The 17,532-nt window shown below is 54.9% G+C and overlaps 1 protein-coding gene across 1 annotated transcript in view; it reads left to right on the forward strand.

Annotated features, from left to right (window-relative positions):
• Window positions 1-10,712: 10,712 nt before the first annotated feature.
• The window catches only part of Lrrc4b (leucine rich repeat containing 4B), a 32,213-nt gene continuing 25,393 nt past the window's right edge, over window positions 10,713-17,532 (forward strand). Inside the window, exon 1 of the mRNA XM_075953149.1 lies at window positions 10,713-10,912. The gene's annotated coding sequence lies outside the window, so the exon portion shown is untranslated. The remainder of the gene's footprint in view (window positions 10,913-17,532) is intronic.

Below are 17,532 nucleotides of genomic sequence, written 5' to 3' on the forward strand. Positions count from 1 at the left end.
TCCTCGCTCATCTGGAGTCTGTTGTGCTGTGGCAGGTGATTGTCTGGCATCGTTCCTCCTGCTCTAGGTACCACTCGTGGGCACAGCACACATGGTTCACCTTCATCAATAGGTCCCCTAGGAGAGGAGGCTCCTCTGGGCTAATTGAGGTGGGAGGACCCACCCCAACTGTGGGCAGCAGAATCTCATGAGTTGGGGTCCTGGACTGAATAAAAAGGAGAGACTGAGCTGAGTGAGCACCAGGAACCATCTCTCTGTGTTTCCTGAGTGGGGATCCCATGTGACCAGCCACCTCAATGCTCTTGCCGCAAAGACTTTCCCACCATGATGGACTGGACTCAAACTGCGGGTGTAGATAAACCCTTCCTCTCGCAGAGGTGAGAAACTAATGAAGCCCCAAATTTCCTCATCCGCCCTTCCTCTGCTGTACATCTGACCTGCTTTCTGATGGTGTCAGCCTAGGAATCGGATACACAGACGCCCAGAGCGACAGTTCTTTCTGAATAGTATTCTCTGATATGAATGGACCATCACCAAGCACTCCAGCTGTCGTTGCCGAGTCCTCTGTGGATCTTGAAGACATGTGTTTTTTTTTTTTTTATTTTTCCCGGAAAATACCTAGGAGTAAGACCCCAGGTCCTAGTGTTTAGTTTTTCCAGGAGCCTTCTTAGCCACCCGTTTGCACACTCCCATAGCAGTGAGCACTCCAGTCCCTTGCACACTCCCACAGCAGTGTGTGAGCACTCCAGTCCCTTGCACACTCCCATAGCAGTGAGTACTCCAGTCCCTTGCACACTCCCACAGCGGTGTGTGAGCACCCCAGCATTTGCTGTTGTTGTCTTCATTGGTCCATCTGCCGTGGAGAGTAGTTTTCTTGTTGTGGTTCAATCTGATGTTGAACACCTTTGTGATGGTGACTTCTGTCACCTTGACACAACCTAGAACCATCTGGGAAAGGAGCCACAACACGGAACTGTCTAGATTAGGATGACCTATGTGCATGCCCGTGGAGACTGTCTTGGTTGCGTTAACTGAGGCGGGAAACTCACTCACGGTGGGCAGCACCATTCCCTGGGCAGAGGATCTTAGACCCTATGTACCAGATCTGAGACAGTGATCTGAACACTCCTTCCCGCCTTGACTTCTCTGCAATGAAGCTTCCTGGACCTGGGAGCTGAGTAGACCCTTCCTCCCTGAAGTTGCTTTTGGCAGCCTATTTTATTCTTCCAAACAGAAATGAAACTCAGACAACCACTTAAAATTTCTTTTCATGTACTGATTTTTTTTTAAGTGCTGGGAAAAAGCCATGAGAGGTAGGAGTCTAACCCTCGGCCCTCAGCTCAGCGACCCTTCAGAGTGTTTATCAACCCCTCACATTGTTGGTCCCTAGGAGCTGCTCATGGTGCTGACGCCCTTGCTCTCCACAGCCCAGCTTGTCCCTTTGTCTCATTCTGCACCATGGTTTGTGTCCTGTACCCAGGCACCACAGTTCGCTGGCCATCCGTCGTGACGCTTTCCTCCACACCCACCCCCTGGCCTGCCATGTTCACCTTCGTCCACTCCCATCATGGTGGCTCTGCCCGGTGCACATCACTTCTCTGCATTCCTGTGTCTGTTACCAGTTTACGGTTTCTTTGGAAAAGCCCCTTTAGGGTCCTGACCCTCGTTTATACTGACTTGATGGTCACATGCTGTCACTAAGGAAAATTTGCTTCATGATCTGCATGCATAGTGTCCCCCACATTTGGGTTGAGGACGTGACCTCAGGACTGGGTCTTCAATTTTTATGGACTGTGATTTTTGTACGAAGTGTTCTCAGACCTCACTGAGTCTGACTTGCCTGGGAACAGCCTCCACATCCTGTCTAGGATTCCCTCACATTCCCTCACATGGTACGATTCCCATGGTTACTCTCTGAGCTTGATGGCTTGAGCGAGCTCTCACATAGGAGGTAGGGCTTAAAGTTAACCTTGAGTTGTGCGTGCAGGTCCTGCCCCAGGCTGCCGTCCTGTTGATCATTTTGACAAGCACCGTCACCCCCCAAGCCATCTTGCTGGCCCTGCTTTGACTCTCTTTCGGAACAAATCATGAATTATAAAACATGGGTCCATACAGCTCTCTCTCCACTCAGTTATCTGTCCTCGTACCAAAGCCACGCTCCCCAAGCTCTTAGCTTCCAGCTAAATTTGAAATCAAGTAGTTTGTCAGGTGTTGTTTCTCGAGTTATCCTGGCTGCTCAGGACCCTTGGGTTTCCACAGACTTGTGCTGAACCTGTGGCTTCTGTAAAAAACATGTTGGGCTTGCGGTGGGTGCTGTGCCAAGTCCACAGGTGGTAATATCTTCCAACCTGTAGGCGTCTGTTTCTTCTGACCCCCTAGGCGCTGTGGCACACGATGAACATGGCACGTGGTGTCACGGCACGTGGCAAACACGGCACGTGGTGAACACGGCGCGTGGTGAACACGGCGCGTGAACACGGCGCGTGGTGAACACAGCGCGTGAACACGGCGCGTGGCGAACACGGCACACGGCGAACACGGCACGTGGCGAACACGGCACGTGGCGAACACGGCACGTGGCGAACACGGCACGTGGCGAACACGGCACGTGGCGAACACAGCGCGTGAACACGGCACGTGGCGAACACGGCACGTGGTGAACACGGCACGTGGTGAACACGGCGTGTGGCGAACACGGCACGTGGTGAACACAGCGCGTGAACACGGCACGTGGTGTCACGGCACGTGGTGAACACGGCGCATGGTGAACATGGCGCCCTTTGTTAAAATTTTCTATGCACTCCTTATGTTTTACGCTATTTCACCAGGACTTAATTTTCTCATCTTCAGCTAGTATAATTAATTCCATTGACTATCATTTAAGTTGTCCCACTGACCTTTCTTCTACATGTTTGTTCTAGAATCTGGTTTTGCAGATGGCATCAGGCTTCCTGTGTGTGTTCCTTGGGTAAGAACAGTTCTGGGGGTTCTCCGTGCCTGCTGGGGCCTCCCTTCCCTGTGCTCAGTGCTGACTTGCACCCATCGCTCCCTGAATGTTAAGCACACACTGCTCAGGGTCTAATCCCTCACTCACAATGTCGTAACCTTTTCACATATTACCGTTTGATCGCCAGTGTTTTAGTAAGGATTTTTCCCATCTGTGCCCATAAGGGATATTGATCTATAATTTCCTTTCTCATGATGTCAGGTTTGGGTGTTGGGATCTGGTGCCCTGTGAAGTGGTTTTGAAATGGTTTCTTCCTTTGCTATTTTCCAAAAGTGTGTGGGTGAACATGTGTGTGAGGTCAGGACTTTCATCATTGCAGCTCATTATGTGCTCTCACAACTGCTGCTGTCCCCGTAAACCCTCGCACACTCACCATGCCTGAGAGTTCCCCCTCAGGCACCGCTGCTGCCCTGCCCTGTAGGCTCTTGCACACTCATCACACTTCTGAGATTCTCCCTTGCACTACTGCTACCCTGACTTTTAGGCCCTCGCACACTCACCGCGCCTGAGATTCCTCTTCTTGCACCATTGCTGCCTCCCATAGGCCCTTGCACACTCACTATGCCTGAGACTTTCCCTTTTGCACCACTGTTACCCCCTGTAGGTCCTTGCACACTCACCACACCTGAGATCCCCCCTCTCGCACTGCTGCTCCCCACTGTAAGACCTTACACACTCACCACGCCTCTCAGTCCCAACACCAGGTCATCCTGGGTCTCTCTCCACTGACTGGCATGCTGGTCCGCACGGAAGGCAATGCTCCTGTCTTTCATGTTTGCTGTTATCTGACTGTCAGACACTGTGGATGCCCATGGCATGAAACCCATCTCACACTGTGTTCCAGAAGACACTGTGGGTACGTCAGGCTCAGCTACTCACTGCTATGGCGGTCCTGGGTTTTCCCCTCACTCTGAGGTGTAGCTGCCCACGAGGCCCTGAGCTGTCAATGTCTGAGTCTCAGCAAGGCCCTTCTGCTTTGGCCAGGATGGTGGTCCAGCAGGCTGAGCAAGTCAGTGAACAGCTCCTCTTCATGCCTCTGCATCAGCTCCTGCTTCCTGGTTCCAGTTCCAACTTCCTACAATGCTAGACTATGATCTGAAAGCATCAGCCAAATAAACCCTTTCCTCCCCAACTTGCTTTTTGGTCATGGTGTTTTTGTCACAGCCGTAGAAACCCTAAGGCAGAAGTTTTTTCTAGATTACTTGGTATCTGCCCTACCCTAGAGAAGGAAGCCACCACTTCCCCAAGGTTTGTATGAAATATCATATGAAAATCAAGTTCAAGGAGGTGCACCGGCTCATTCCAGCCACACTTTGCACTCCCTGAAAATGGCCTCCCATTGGCCAGGATAAAATGATAGTGTTTCATATCCCTCATTACAGTAGTAACCCACTGCTGTATAACAAATCACCCCAGGACTTAACAGTTTCAAACAGCAAAACCATTTCATTCTCTCTTAAGCTTTCTGTAAGTCAGGAATCAGGGAAGGGCTCAGCTGAGCAGTTCTGGTCCTTGACGTCCTTTGGTGGGTGCTAAGAGGCAGGAGTAAGGGAGGGCTGAGGTCTTGGGGCCTCTCTATGGGAGGTTGAGCTTCCTCCTTGCATGGCAGCCTTGGGAAGTCTATCTGCTTGGAAGCTGGCAAAGACCTGCGGGACAGCAGCCCAGCAAGTGAAGCAGAAGTTGCAGCCCCCTCCTGATCTCACCGTGAAAAGGTCCCAACCACGGGCTCAAAGGTCACGCTATTTCTGTTCATTGGTAAGCATTTATTTATTGTGTGTATGTAACACGTGCACACACGAAGGGCAGAGACCACGCGTGCACACACGGAGGGCAGAGACCACACGCGCACACACGGAGGGCAGAGACCACACGCACGCACACACATGGAGGGCAGAGACCACGCGTGCACACACGGAGGGCAGAGACCACGCGTGCACACACGGAGGGCAGAGACCACACGCGCACACACGGAGGGCAGAGACCACGCGTGCACACACGGAGGGCAGAGACCACACGCACACACACGGAGGGCAGAGACCACACGTGCACACACGGAGGGCAGAGACCACGCGTGCACATACGGAGGGCAGAGACCACGCGTGCACACACGGAGGGCAGAGACCACACGCACACACACGGAGGGCAGAGACCACACGCACACACACAGAGGGCAGAGACCACACGCACGCACACACACGGAGGGCAGAGACCACGCATGCACACACGGAGGGCAGAGACCACGCGTGCACACACATGGAGGGCAGAGACCACGCATGCACACACGGAGGGCAGAGACCACGCACGCACACACACGGAGGGCAGAGACCACACGCACGCACACACATGGAGGGCAGAGACCACGCGTGCACACACGGAGGGCAGAGACCACGCACGCACACACACGGAGGGCAGAGACCACACGCACGCACACACATGGAGGGCAGAGACCACGCGTGCACACACGGAGGGCAGAGACCACACGCACGCACACACACGGAGGGAAGAGACCACACGCACGCACACACACGGAGGGAAGAGACCACACGCACACACGCGAAGGGCAGAGACCACGCGTGCACACGCGGAGGGCAGAGACCACACGCACGCACACACGCGGAGGGCAGAGACCACGCGTGCACACACAGAGGGCAGTCACGTCTAGGAGTCACTTCTCTACCTTCACCATGTTGATTCCGTGACTCAAACTCAGATCGCCAGGTTTGATGACAAGGGCCTCTACCCACTGAACCGTCTTCCCTTCCCTCCCTATACCTTTTTGATATTGCATTTTGAGACAGGTCCTGATACATAGCTCAGGCTGGACTCAAACTCTCTATCCTCCTGCCTCAACCTCATGAGGGCTGGCATTATGAGCTGACTTGCCCTACTTGTGATTTCGTTTGTGTGCACGTGTGTATACATGTTTGTGCATGCATATGAGTGTGCACAAATGCATACTTGTATGTTTATAGACAGATGTGTTTATGTGCATGTGTGTAGTTCACGTGTATGTGCAGGCACGTATACGTGCAGGTGTTTATGTGCATGTATATGTATGTACACGTGTATTTCAGATGTGTGTGCGCATGTATGTGAAGATATGTGTGTGCGCATGTATGTGAAGATATGTGTATGTACAGGTAGGTGTGTGCACAGGCTTGTGTACGTGTATGCATATGCAGGTGCATGTATGTCTATGTAGGTGTGGGTATTTGTACATATATTCACAGGTGTGTATATGTGTGTGTACAGGCTTGTGTATGTATAGTTGTGTGTATGTGCATGTGGAAACCAGAAGTCATTGTCAAATATCTTTCTCAGTTGCTCTTTGCTTTAAATTTTTAAATTTTATATATGAGTGTTTTGCCTGTATATACGTACATGCACCACATAAGTGCCTAGTGCCCTCAGAGGCCAGAGAGAGCATTAAATGTCTTGAGACTGCCGGACAGTGGTGGTGCACACCTTTAATCCCAGTATTCGGGAGGCAGAGGCAGACGGATCTCTGTGAGTTTGAGGCCAGTCTGGTCTACAGAGCAAGTTCCAGGACAGGCTCCAAAGCTACAGAGAAACCCTGTTTCGAGAAACAAACAGAAAAAAAATCTCTTGAGTCTGAGTTAGAGACAGTTATGAACTGCCATGTGAGTGCTGGGAACGGAGTCCTCTAGCAGAGCGTGGTTACCGCCAAGCCAGCTCTCTAGCCTCTCCACTTGCTATGAGCCATGGTTACTTGCTGAACCGGCTGCCGCCAGCCCTGAGGATCTTCCCCTCGTCCTGCTTAGTGCTGGGACTGCTGGTGCACCCACTACCACAGTGTCTTTTCCATGGTTTGGGAGCGAATGCAGGAACGCAGGCACTGAGTCCTCTGGAAGCCCCCAGCCTGGTGTTTTGAGATTGTGTATATCTTCAAGCCTTTGTGGTCTGGAGGATCACTGCCACTGTCTCCTACTACACAGCTGTTGTAATGGTTCAGGAACAAAAGTACCTGACAGACAACGAGGGTGTGGGGTTCTCATGGTCTCCAAGGGTTTCAGTGAGTCCTAGGGGGAGCTGGGGTTGGGGACTTGCGCCCTGGAGGGGGCAGGCTAATGCTGAGGGATTTCAGTGCACCATGGGGGTGCTGATCTTGAGGGTCTTCCATGTTTCCCCGAGAGGACACCTACACTGAGGCGGGAGGCTGAAGCTTGAAGCTAGTCACATGGCAGGGACTGAGAAACAGAGAGCCAGGCCTTCAAAGGCCAACCCCAGTGACCCACTTCTTCTGGCCATCAAAATAGTGCCACCAGCTGGGGACCCAGTGTTCAAAGCATGAGCCTTGGGGTGGGGGGGAAGCTTCTCAAACCCAACCGTAAGACTCACCTGACATAGGTTCTCTATGTCCGACGCCATCCCGAAGCCATTGGTGAAGGGATGAGGCCATGACTCACCTGACATAGGTTCTCTGTATCAGACGCCATCCCGAAGACACTGAACTCACCTGACATAGGTTCTCTATGTCCGATGCCATCCCGAAGACACTGAACTCACCTGACATAGGTTCTCTATGTCCGATGCCATCCTGAAGACACTGGACTCACCTGACATAGGTTCTCTATATCAGACGCCATCCCGAAGACACTGAAATCACCTGACATAGGTTCTCTATGTCCGACGCCATCCCGAAGCCACTGGACTCACCTGACATAGGTTCTCTGTGTCTGACGCCATTGGTGAAGGGCTGAGGCTATGACTCACCTGACATAGGTTCTCTATATCAGACGCCATCCCGAAGACACTGAAATCACCTGACATAGGTTCTCTATGTCCGACGCCATCCTGAAGACACTGGACTCACCTGACATAGGTTCTCTATGTCCGACGCCATCCTGAAGACACTGGACTCACCTGACATAGGTTCTCTATGTCCGACGCCATCCTGAAGACACTGGACTCACCTGACATAGGTTCTCTATGTCCGACGCCATCCTGAAGACACTGAACTCACCTGACATAGGTTCTCTATGTCCGACGCCATCCTGAAGACACTGAACTCACCTGACATAGGTTCTCTATGTCCAACGCCATCCTGAAGACACTGGACTCACCTGACATAGGTTCTCTGTATCTGACGCCATCCCAAAGACACTGGTGAAGGGATGAGGCTATGACTCTCCTGACATAGGCTCTCTATGTCCGACGCCATTGGTGAAGGGATGAGGCTATGACTCACCAGTAGAGCATATGCCCAAAACGCTTGCCACCCTAGGCTCCATGCCCAGCAACAGGCATGGCGACACATGGCTGTCATTCAGCACTCGGAAAGTGGAAGCAGGAGGATCAGAAATTCAAGGCCATCCTCCTTTACTTGTGAGTTTGAGGCTACTGTGGGCTACAGGAGACCGTTTCAAGGTTGCCACTAATCAAGACTAGTCTTGGCTGAAGGTTAGCTCAGGCATCAGGGTGGAGCTGAGGTGGGACCGGGTGGCATTGAAGCCAATGTCATATTTGCGAAGTCTAGACTCTGTCCAATTTGCTCTGCTCGTCCTGCCCTTTCTTGTCTCCAGCCTTTGCCTTTCAGAAAGACACCCCCGCCATTGCTGTCATCTGATGGCCCCTTCCTGCCTGCTCCTACTTCCTCCTCAGCATGTGGTCACCTCCTCAGCCTGTGGGTCTCCTCAGCTTTGCTCCCCCACCAACTTCTTCCTCCTTGCTGCTTTCCTCATGGCTTGTGAACCTTCTAGAAGAGGCCTTGAGTTGCCTTGTTTCCTAGAGGGTGAGCTGCCCAGGCTCAGGGGCTTGCCCATGCCTCCTCTAGCAATGAGAGCCACTCTCCTCTATCCAGACAGGCAAGCCTGAGATTCCAGAACCTTCCAGAAGCTTCCCTGGGAACTCTGGCTTGGGCCCGGGACCCTCTTGCACTTCAGCCTCCACAAGCCCACATTCCTGGCAGTTGACCTTAAACAAGAAAGCCCTGTTCCCCAGCAGACAGGTGTGAGTCTGTGGAGCCAATGGGAACCCTGGGTCTCACCGAGCATCCCTCATCCAGGCTCCTAACCAGATGTCAGCACTGCCGGCACCAGGTAGACCCTGGTTCTGACTGAGCCCTTCTCTCTTTGGTTTTCTCGTGTGTCCCCCAGTACCCACCCCAGCTGTTTCTAAGGCATTCACCCATGACCTCCCCCTCTGTGAGCTCTAGGTTTGGGCTCTCAGCAAATGTCTGTGGGGCCCCTTCCTTCCAACTCCAAGGGGCTGGCCTTGAGCCCCCTGCTGCTTGCTCCAAAGGCAGCAACAACCTCCTGTTTGCTCAGACTCCCTGAGGGTTTGGAGAAGACCCTGGCCTGAGAGAAGGGATCTTCATTCTCTCCTGCCTTCCCTGTCCTAAGTTAGTAGCCAGGTTTTTTCCCCCCTTGGAGATGGGAATCAAGGATAGGGAAAACCTGCCTACCTTTAACACTGGGGGGGGGGGGGGTCTGGTTGGCAATGAAGAAACTATCTCTTCTCAGTCCTCCTGGGTCCCTCTGCCTCAAGCCCCTTCCTCAATGCCCAGCCTTTGGGGAGGGGGCGGGGGAGCAGGGGGCAGGTGAGAACATCACTGACGGTGAAGAGTGGCGTCCTTGTGACCTCTCCCAGGCATCCTGCCCCACCCCCTCTCCCCTAGGCTGGCACCAGCTTCACACCTCTCTGTGTGTCCCAGCACCCTCTGCCTGCACCTGGGAGGTGAGAGTGTGGAGGGGGCTGGGCTTCGCCTCTACTCTGCAGGCGCCCTGGCCACTGCGGAGGTCTGGGGCAGGGGCTCAGAACCAGCACCCCTGCTCATTCTCCCTCGTGGTCGCCTGGCCCAAGACAGGCCCCCTCCCTCGTCCCTAAAAAAAAAATACTCCCTCCAAAGCCCTTCCTAGAATAAAGACTGAGCTGAGTCTCCATCCTTCTCATCAGATGAGGAGTTCAAGAAACGCTCCGCCTTGTCCTGGCTTCCCAATGCCTCGCCTGCTCCAGTGCCTCCTCCAGGCCTCTGCGCCACCCACCCGCTGCTCCTGCCTCAGTTCTCTCCTGGAAACCTTGTCAGGCCACTTCCTTCTGGCTCGGTGACAGCATCAATCCTCAGCCTTCCGACTTCGTCCCGACCCTCTCCCAACACTTCTTTGGCTTTCCTTCTGCCCCCACCCCATTCCTTCCCGGCCTCCCCACCCCCAAACACCGTGTCTCCTCCACTGCTCTCCAGATTTCCCGCCTCCCTCTTCCCCACCCCACCCCCGCAGCGCCCATCAGGTCCCCTCCATCCCATCCATTCCTTGGAGGTCTTGGAGTTCTTCAAGTTCGAGCCCCAGCTCCCTTTTCCCTCTACCACACCGCTGCTTCCCTTCCCTCTTCCCCTAGAACCCCTTCTCTTCTCCACTCCCCTTTCTTTCCCTTCTCCTTCCTTCTTCCCTCTCCTCCTCCCTCCCTTCTTCCTTTGCTCCCTCCCCCCCTTCTCGGCTCTGGCTCCCCTTCCCTCCATCCTCCCTCTCCCCTCTCCCTCCCCGTGCCCCCTCCCCCTTCCTCGCCGCCTCTTCTGCCCTCCCTCCCCAGCTTCCCCGGCCACTCTCCCCTCGGCGCCCTCCCTTCTCCTCCCTCCTCCTCCCGCTCCCCACCAGCATCAGTATTCCGCTCGCGTCCACGGGACTCTCGGCTGCTCTCGGCGGCTGCCGCACCGTCCGAGCGGGGGCCGGGCCGGGCCGGGGCCTGGGGGGGTGGGTGGGGGGAGCGGCGGGGCCGCGGAGGAGGCGGGCGGCGGCCAGGCTGGCAGGCGGCGAGCGCGGAGCGCGGGCGGGCTGCGGGCCGGGCGGGGGCGGAGCCGCGACCCCGAGGACGCCCCCGGCCCAGGCCCCGCGCCCCGAGCGGACCCCGCGGGGCATGCCGCCCCTCGCCGGGAGCCCGGAGCCCGCGGTGAGTCTGAGCGCAGCGCGCAGCGCGCGGGGTCGAGGCAAGGCAGGGGGCCGGGATGGATAGGGACGCGGATCCAGGATGGGGCCGGATGGGATGGAGACGCAGACCCGGGATGCGGGCCGGACCTGGACCGGCGCCCCAGGCTGGGCGACCGCAGCTGGCTGCCCGGCTGCGGCCCGGGGCGGGAGTCTGCTCCCCCACGCCCTCCTCCCCGCCGCCGGGGGGCGTGCGGGCGATGGGGAGGGGGAGAGGCGGGCACGGGGTTTCCTTGGTGACCGTGCCTGGCAGGAGCGGTTGCCGTGGCAACCGGGGAGAACCGGGGAGTTTGGGAAGTGAACATGGGAAAGCCAAGAGGGGGTGATTGGAGAGAGAGGCAGCCTCAGATCCCACTCCCCATCAACGATCCTCCTCCCTCTGACTGCACCTCTGCCCCTCCCTCCGCTCAGGAACCCCTTTTCCTTGACCGGCATCGGTCCTCAAATCTGCGGTCCTCGCACACGTCTCCCTGGGACCCTTGCTTGCTCGGCGCTATTCTCTCTCTCGAGGGGACCTCCCCAGTCATTGCTGGCTTCCATCACACCTGTTCTTCCGAGGCCTTCTAACTTCCCCTTATCCGGCCCATCTCCGACCCTCTACCCCCGGCGTCCCTCCACCCTCCTTCCTGGAGACCCAGCTGGGCCTGTGCTCTTCTAGGCCCCATTCTTCTCCTTGCCATAAGCCCCTAACCTTGCTGGCTGGCTCCTCAACCCAGATCTTTTGGAAGCCCCATTCTGTGACCCTTCTTCCCCCAAAAGTCTGTCTTCCGGTCTCCTCACAGGCAGGGTACTCAGATCCCACCCACCTCTAGACCTCATATTCTCTCTCTCCAGAACCCTCTCCTTCCTTCAAGCTGTCAATCCTAGGCCAAAGGCTCAGTCTCGGTCCAGGATCCCTCCCTGGTCTCCGTGCTCAGTTTCCCCGGACTCACCTCTTGGGCCAGGGGACCAAGCAGCCTCCCCGCTAGTTTCTGAGTCCCTCAACGTTCTTGAGCACCCTTTCCTCTCTAGGAACTCCCACCTCTGGACCTTCCTTGCCCTGCAGCTTCGGGTGACTTTCCCTAGGCTGGGGAATCCTCCCGGGAGCACCCCAGCTGGGCAGTAGAGGAGCTTGGGTGCCCCTCGCCCCCTCCCCAGCTGGGAGCTGCTGCCGCGCCTCCCTCCACACCACCACCCATTGCTATGCGCCTCACATCCCAAGTCCAGCCGCGCAGCGCCAGACAGGAACTCTGGGCTACAGTGGCAGCTGGTAGTAGCCGATCCAGGCAGCGGTCAGCACCCCTCCCCACGGCTCCTCCCCACCAAGACCTTGGCCTGCTGGGTCTCCCTCCTTGCTCTCCTTGGAGCATCTATTCCGTGCTCACAGCTGCATTTCTCGGCTTCCTCTTCCCCTTCCCACCTGCCGCCTCCTCTCCCTGGGCCTTCTCTGATTCCTTCTGGTCCTCAGCCACCTGACTATTCAAATACACACAGAAGAGGGAAACCAAAAAGAGACTGTTGGGAGACATTCAAAAGGGAGTATAGAGAGTCAGAGTGAGGAATGACTTCCATACAGACACACATACAAGAGTTTATTGCACGGAATATCTCTCTCTCTCTCTCTCTCTCTCTCTCTCTCTCTCACACACACACACACACACACACACACACACACACACACCAAAAAGGGTTAATATCCCTTATAGGAAAATTCATTTGGGAGATGGAAACGGATACAGATTCCCACTGAGCCAGCACAGAGACCCAGAACCACAGACTCAGGGAGACTGAGACCCATGAACCCCTCTGCTAGAACTAGAGAGCATTCTGCCACCCAGAAGCAGAGAGAAGTCCAAATCAGCCCAGAGGAAAGTGTGCAGTCACCACACACACACCAGGAAAGACATCCCCACACTTGGAAGCCTGTTCTCACAGAGCCCTGGAGGGAAGGACAAAGGCAGAGGCCCTCCTGTGCACATGCTCCTCTCAGAGACAGAGAAGGAGGCCCTGAAGCCGGCCCCACCCACAGCAACTGTAGAGATGAGTAACCCCACTGGATTGAAGGGAGGGTGTCACTGCTAGAGGGACACCAGGGCCAGGGAGCCGGCAGCAGGTGCCCCTAAAAACCCCAGAAGCCAGGAGGGAGCTCTGCCAAGATCTGTCACCCCAGAGGACAGTGGAAGTGAGACCTCAGGCTCCAAGGGCCCCTAACAGCTGGCAGGCAGAGCGCAGGCGCAACATCAGAGTCCACGTGGAAGCTGCTCTGCTGCAGAGGATGCTCTGTGTGGCCTCTTGCATGGATGCCCTGGCTCAGGCTTGGACTCTGCTTTCCAGCCAGGGCCTCCTCCCCCAGCATCAGTGGCCTCCCCATCTTCTCAGTGACCACCCTGTCTTCTCAGCTAGGTTTTAGGCATCACCTTGCCTTCATCTATCTGCGCTTTCCAGGGGCTGGCACCTTCCTGGATACCTGTCAGCCTTTTCTGGTGCCAGCACTGGGAGGTCCAGCCCCCATTTCTGCTTCCTTTCCAGGGTCTCCCAAGTCCCTGACTTGTCCCTGGGCCTGGTCAGGAGGGTGGTGCACCTATGACAAGCTAGGCAGGACTGTGTAGTGAGACTCTATCCCCAAACAACAGGTGCTTAAAGAGCAAGAGAGGGAAGTGCTGGGGCAGGGAAAGAAGCTGCCACCTCCTGTGCCAAGGACAGGACGAGTCCCTTAACTGGACAAGAGCCCACGTGCAGTTTCCCAAGGTTGGGATCTTCCTGGAGCCTGCAAGAAGCTACCGTGTCGTTTATGATCTCCCTTCCTCCACTGACTGTCAATAGGGCACCAGCCGCACACCCAGCAGTCCCATTCCCTGTGTCAGCTCACGCCAGTGGCAAGTGAGGCTTCCCTGGGGCAAAGGATAACTGTATCTTTGAGTGGGATTGGAGAACAGGAGAACAAGGAAGATTGTCACTTGGTCTCACCGCTAGGTCAGGAGGCAGATGCTGGGCCCTTTGCTGGGGTGGCCATGGCCAGCCTGTATTAGTTCACCCATGTTCTCTCTGGAGCCCTATAGGGAACATATGCTTAGGTTGAAGCTTCAGGATTCTCCCTCCCTGCTGAGAAGAAGCCTTTTGCCTTCATTTCCTGGTCCTGAGGCTAGGGTGGTTTTGCCAGACAGAGGATGGCAAAAGAGTTAACTACAGTGGCAGGATGCCCCTTGTTGCCTGGAAACACACATTAGGCTGTTGCCATGGTAGGTGGGGATGAAAGGGCTGCAAAGACCTAGAGATGGGCAAGGAGGGCTGTGATATAGGACAGGCAGGAGCCCATCCCAGAGCTGTGAGGAGCTGGAGCAGCAGGGAGGTCCTAGCTTTGTGAGCTTAGTCCCAGAGGGAGTTCTTGTCTAGACTCTGCGGGGAAAGTGGGAAGCTCCATGGGGGCGCTGGGGGAGGAGCAGAAGGAAGCTGGCCTGCTCTTGCCTGGCTAGGACATGAGCCTGGTGTAGTCATAGCAGCATTCGGGGGCGCCTCCAGAGCTAGCCCTGTGCCAAGATTCATGGGGATTCCCTCCACTTCTTGTAGTAACCCTAGAAGGGAGACACTGCCATCACGTCAAGTCTGACAGGAGAAACTGGAGCCCATACATACGAGGTGCCTTCTCCCAGAGGCCTCCCCTACCTGCAGACTGCCATGTCAGCTGCAACCACTGCTTTACACAGCAGATCGGAGGCCCAGAGTTGGGAAAGTCGTGAACATTTGGAATTCTAAAAAGACATTAAGAATCTTACCCTGGCCTGGTGGCGCTGACCGGTCATCTCAGCCACTTGGGAGGCTGAGGGGGGAGGATGACAAATTCAAAGCTAGTCTAGACCACTTAGCAAGACCCTGTCTCAAGATAACAAAAAAGGGGAGGGCCTGAATGGCTGGTGCACCCTTTAATCCCACCCAGCACTTGGGAAACAGAGGCAGGCAGATCTCTGAGTTTGAGGACAGCCTGGCTGCATAAGAGAAATTCAGTCTCCAAAACTAAAACAAAAACAAAACAAATATATCCCCTTCTTTGAGCTGGAGAGCTGGTTCAGTGGTTAAGAGCATGTCTTGTGTTTGCAAGGACCTAGATTTGATTCCCAGCACTCACGTTGAGGCTTACCACCTCCTTGGGCACCAAGCATGAGTGTAGTACACAGACATACATGTGGGCAAAACAAAATAGTAAAAATTAATCCAGAAAAAATTAAAAAGAGGACTGGGGCATAGCTCAGTGGTAAAACAAGTACCTAGAGTGTTCTGAGGGCATGGCTTCATGGTAGAGCCCCTGCCTAGGATCCCCCAGTGAGGGGCTGGGGTGTGGCTTCATGGTAGAGCCCCTGCCTAGAACCCCCAGCGAGGGGCTGGGGTGTGGCTTCATGGTAGAGCCCCTGCCTAGAACCACCAGTGTGGGGCGAGGTGTGGCTCAGTGGTAGAGCCCCTGCCTAGAATCCCCCAGTGAGGGGCTGGGGTGTGACTCAGTGGTAGAGCCCTGCCTAGAACCCCCAGCGAGGGGCTGGGGTGTGGCTTCATGGTAGAGCCCCTGCCTAGAACCCCCAGTGAGGGACTGGGGTGTGGCTCAGTGGTAAGAGCATCTACCTAGAATCTCCCAGTGGGGGCATGACTCAACAGTGGAATACCTGTCTAGAATCTACCAGTGAGTGAAGCTGGGGGTGTGGCTTAGTGGTAAAATGCTTGCCTATAGGCAAGAAGCCCTGAGGTCAATTCTTAGTGCTTAATACTTTTTTAAGAGTCACGTGTGTGTGTTTTGTCTGCACATATGTCCACATTCCTATCTGGTGCCTAAGGAGTCAGAAAAGGGCATTAGATCTCAGGAACTGATTTACAGATGGGTGGGAGCTGCCATGGGGGTGCTGGGAACTGAACCTGGGTCCATTTCAAAAGGAGCAGTTACTCTTAACCACCGAGCCCATGTCTCCAGCCCCCTTAATACTTTATTATTTTTAACAATTACATGTATTTAGCTATTGGGATTGTGCATGCAGAGGTCAGAAGACAGCTGGTGTGTGTCTTTTCTTCCCTTTCACTCCATGGGCTCCAGGATGGAGCTCAGTTCCTCAGGTATAGCTAAGCCTGCTAGGCCACCTCACCAGCCCCAATCCTCGATGCTTAAAACAACAGCAGGAAGGTCCCATAACTTGGGGCTTTCTGTCTCTCTCGCTTGCTCATGCCCATCAAGAGGGCTGGATGCTCGGGCTGATTGTGGTGGTGCAGGTTTGAGCTTTGACAGTCTGTGTGTTGGGAGTCTCTTGTAGGAAGGAGACCCGGACTGTGTTCCAGGGGATCCACTCTCCAACAAATGGAGTTCTGCTCATTTGGAAATAATGGAATTACCTACGGGCCAAGGCCCGAGTCGTGGAATGAGGGAAAGCCGTCTTTCTCCCCAGCGAGAGTCATCACTTTTCCAAGAGTCTAAGGCAGGGAGATTGCCATGAGCTTGAGGTCAGCCTGGGTCACGTCGTAAGACCTAAATAAAGAAATAGATATGAAGGGTACGTTTGAATAAAGCCATCATCGAGGGCCCACACTGCACCTGTCGTCTTGAATGTCCACCAAACAGTGTCATCTTTATAGACTGTCAGGGAGGGATCACTAAGTCTGGGCTCCATCCGGCTCCTACACACCCCCTCTCCCCTCCCAGGACACAGTCTAAGAGATGGAGGAAGGTGTTTACTTACAAACAGGTCTTATCAGGAGGCCACTGAAGAAATAGGATGTCCCCTGTGAACAGGTAAGGCCTTGGTCCACCCCTTTCCAAGGACACATGATGGCAAGTTAAGTTCAAACACAGCCTACACTGAGCCACAGCCTCCCATTGTCCTGGACAGGGGGTGGGGGCTTCATTCTTCCTCTCACAGGTGTGGAGAGTAGGGGGTGTGGGATACTGATGGCCTCTGGCTGCCATTTTAGGAAACACAGAACCCTCATCCTTGGAGCCTGCATGGAGGAGCCCCAGGCAGTTGGGATACTCATGTGTGTCTGGAAAAGTCTGCTGTGGCTCTCATGACTTTAGGACTTTCCTGACTCTCACTGCTGTCTCTGGTCTGTCCTTCTCTTTGAGACAAGTTTGACTCAAACCCGGCAGTCCTCTTGCCCCTGTCTGACAAACGTTGATGACAGGATATGGAGCAGCCCAGCAAGCTGCTAGGCACAGCACTCCACAGAAAATACGACGCATAACCCAGAAACAGGCCCAGTAGCCTTTTCGAGAGACTGGGACAGGCCACCTGCTCAGGCCTCAGCAATAGCCATGCTTTCAGTGGCCTTTCCTGCCAAGCTTCAGGTGTAATCATTTCCTCTCTATCGAAGGAAGAGGGGTCTGGAAGTCGATCGACCCTCTTGTGTGGGGGTGTCCACATACAGACTGGCCACACCACCAGGCTTCAGAATGACAGCAAACTGGGCTGTTGTGGCTCTGCCCTACAGGAGACCATGTCCCACCATGGTCGGACACACCAAGCCATCTTTCCTGCTACCACATGTGGCCACTGACATTTAAATCCTCCTCAGTTGGATGACAAACTCCATACGCCCATCATCATGGCACACAGAAGGCTGAGGCAGGAGAATTTC

This window comes from Microtus pennsylvanicus, chromosome 18, assembly GCF_037038515.1.
Source record: "Microtus pennsylvanicus isolate mMicPen1 chromosome 18, mMicPen1.hap1, whole genome shotgun sequence".
Classification (NCBI taxonomy): Eukaryota; Metazoa; Chordata; class Mammalia; order Rodentia; family Cricetidae; genus Microtus; species Microtus pennsylvanicus.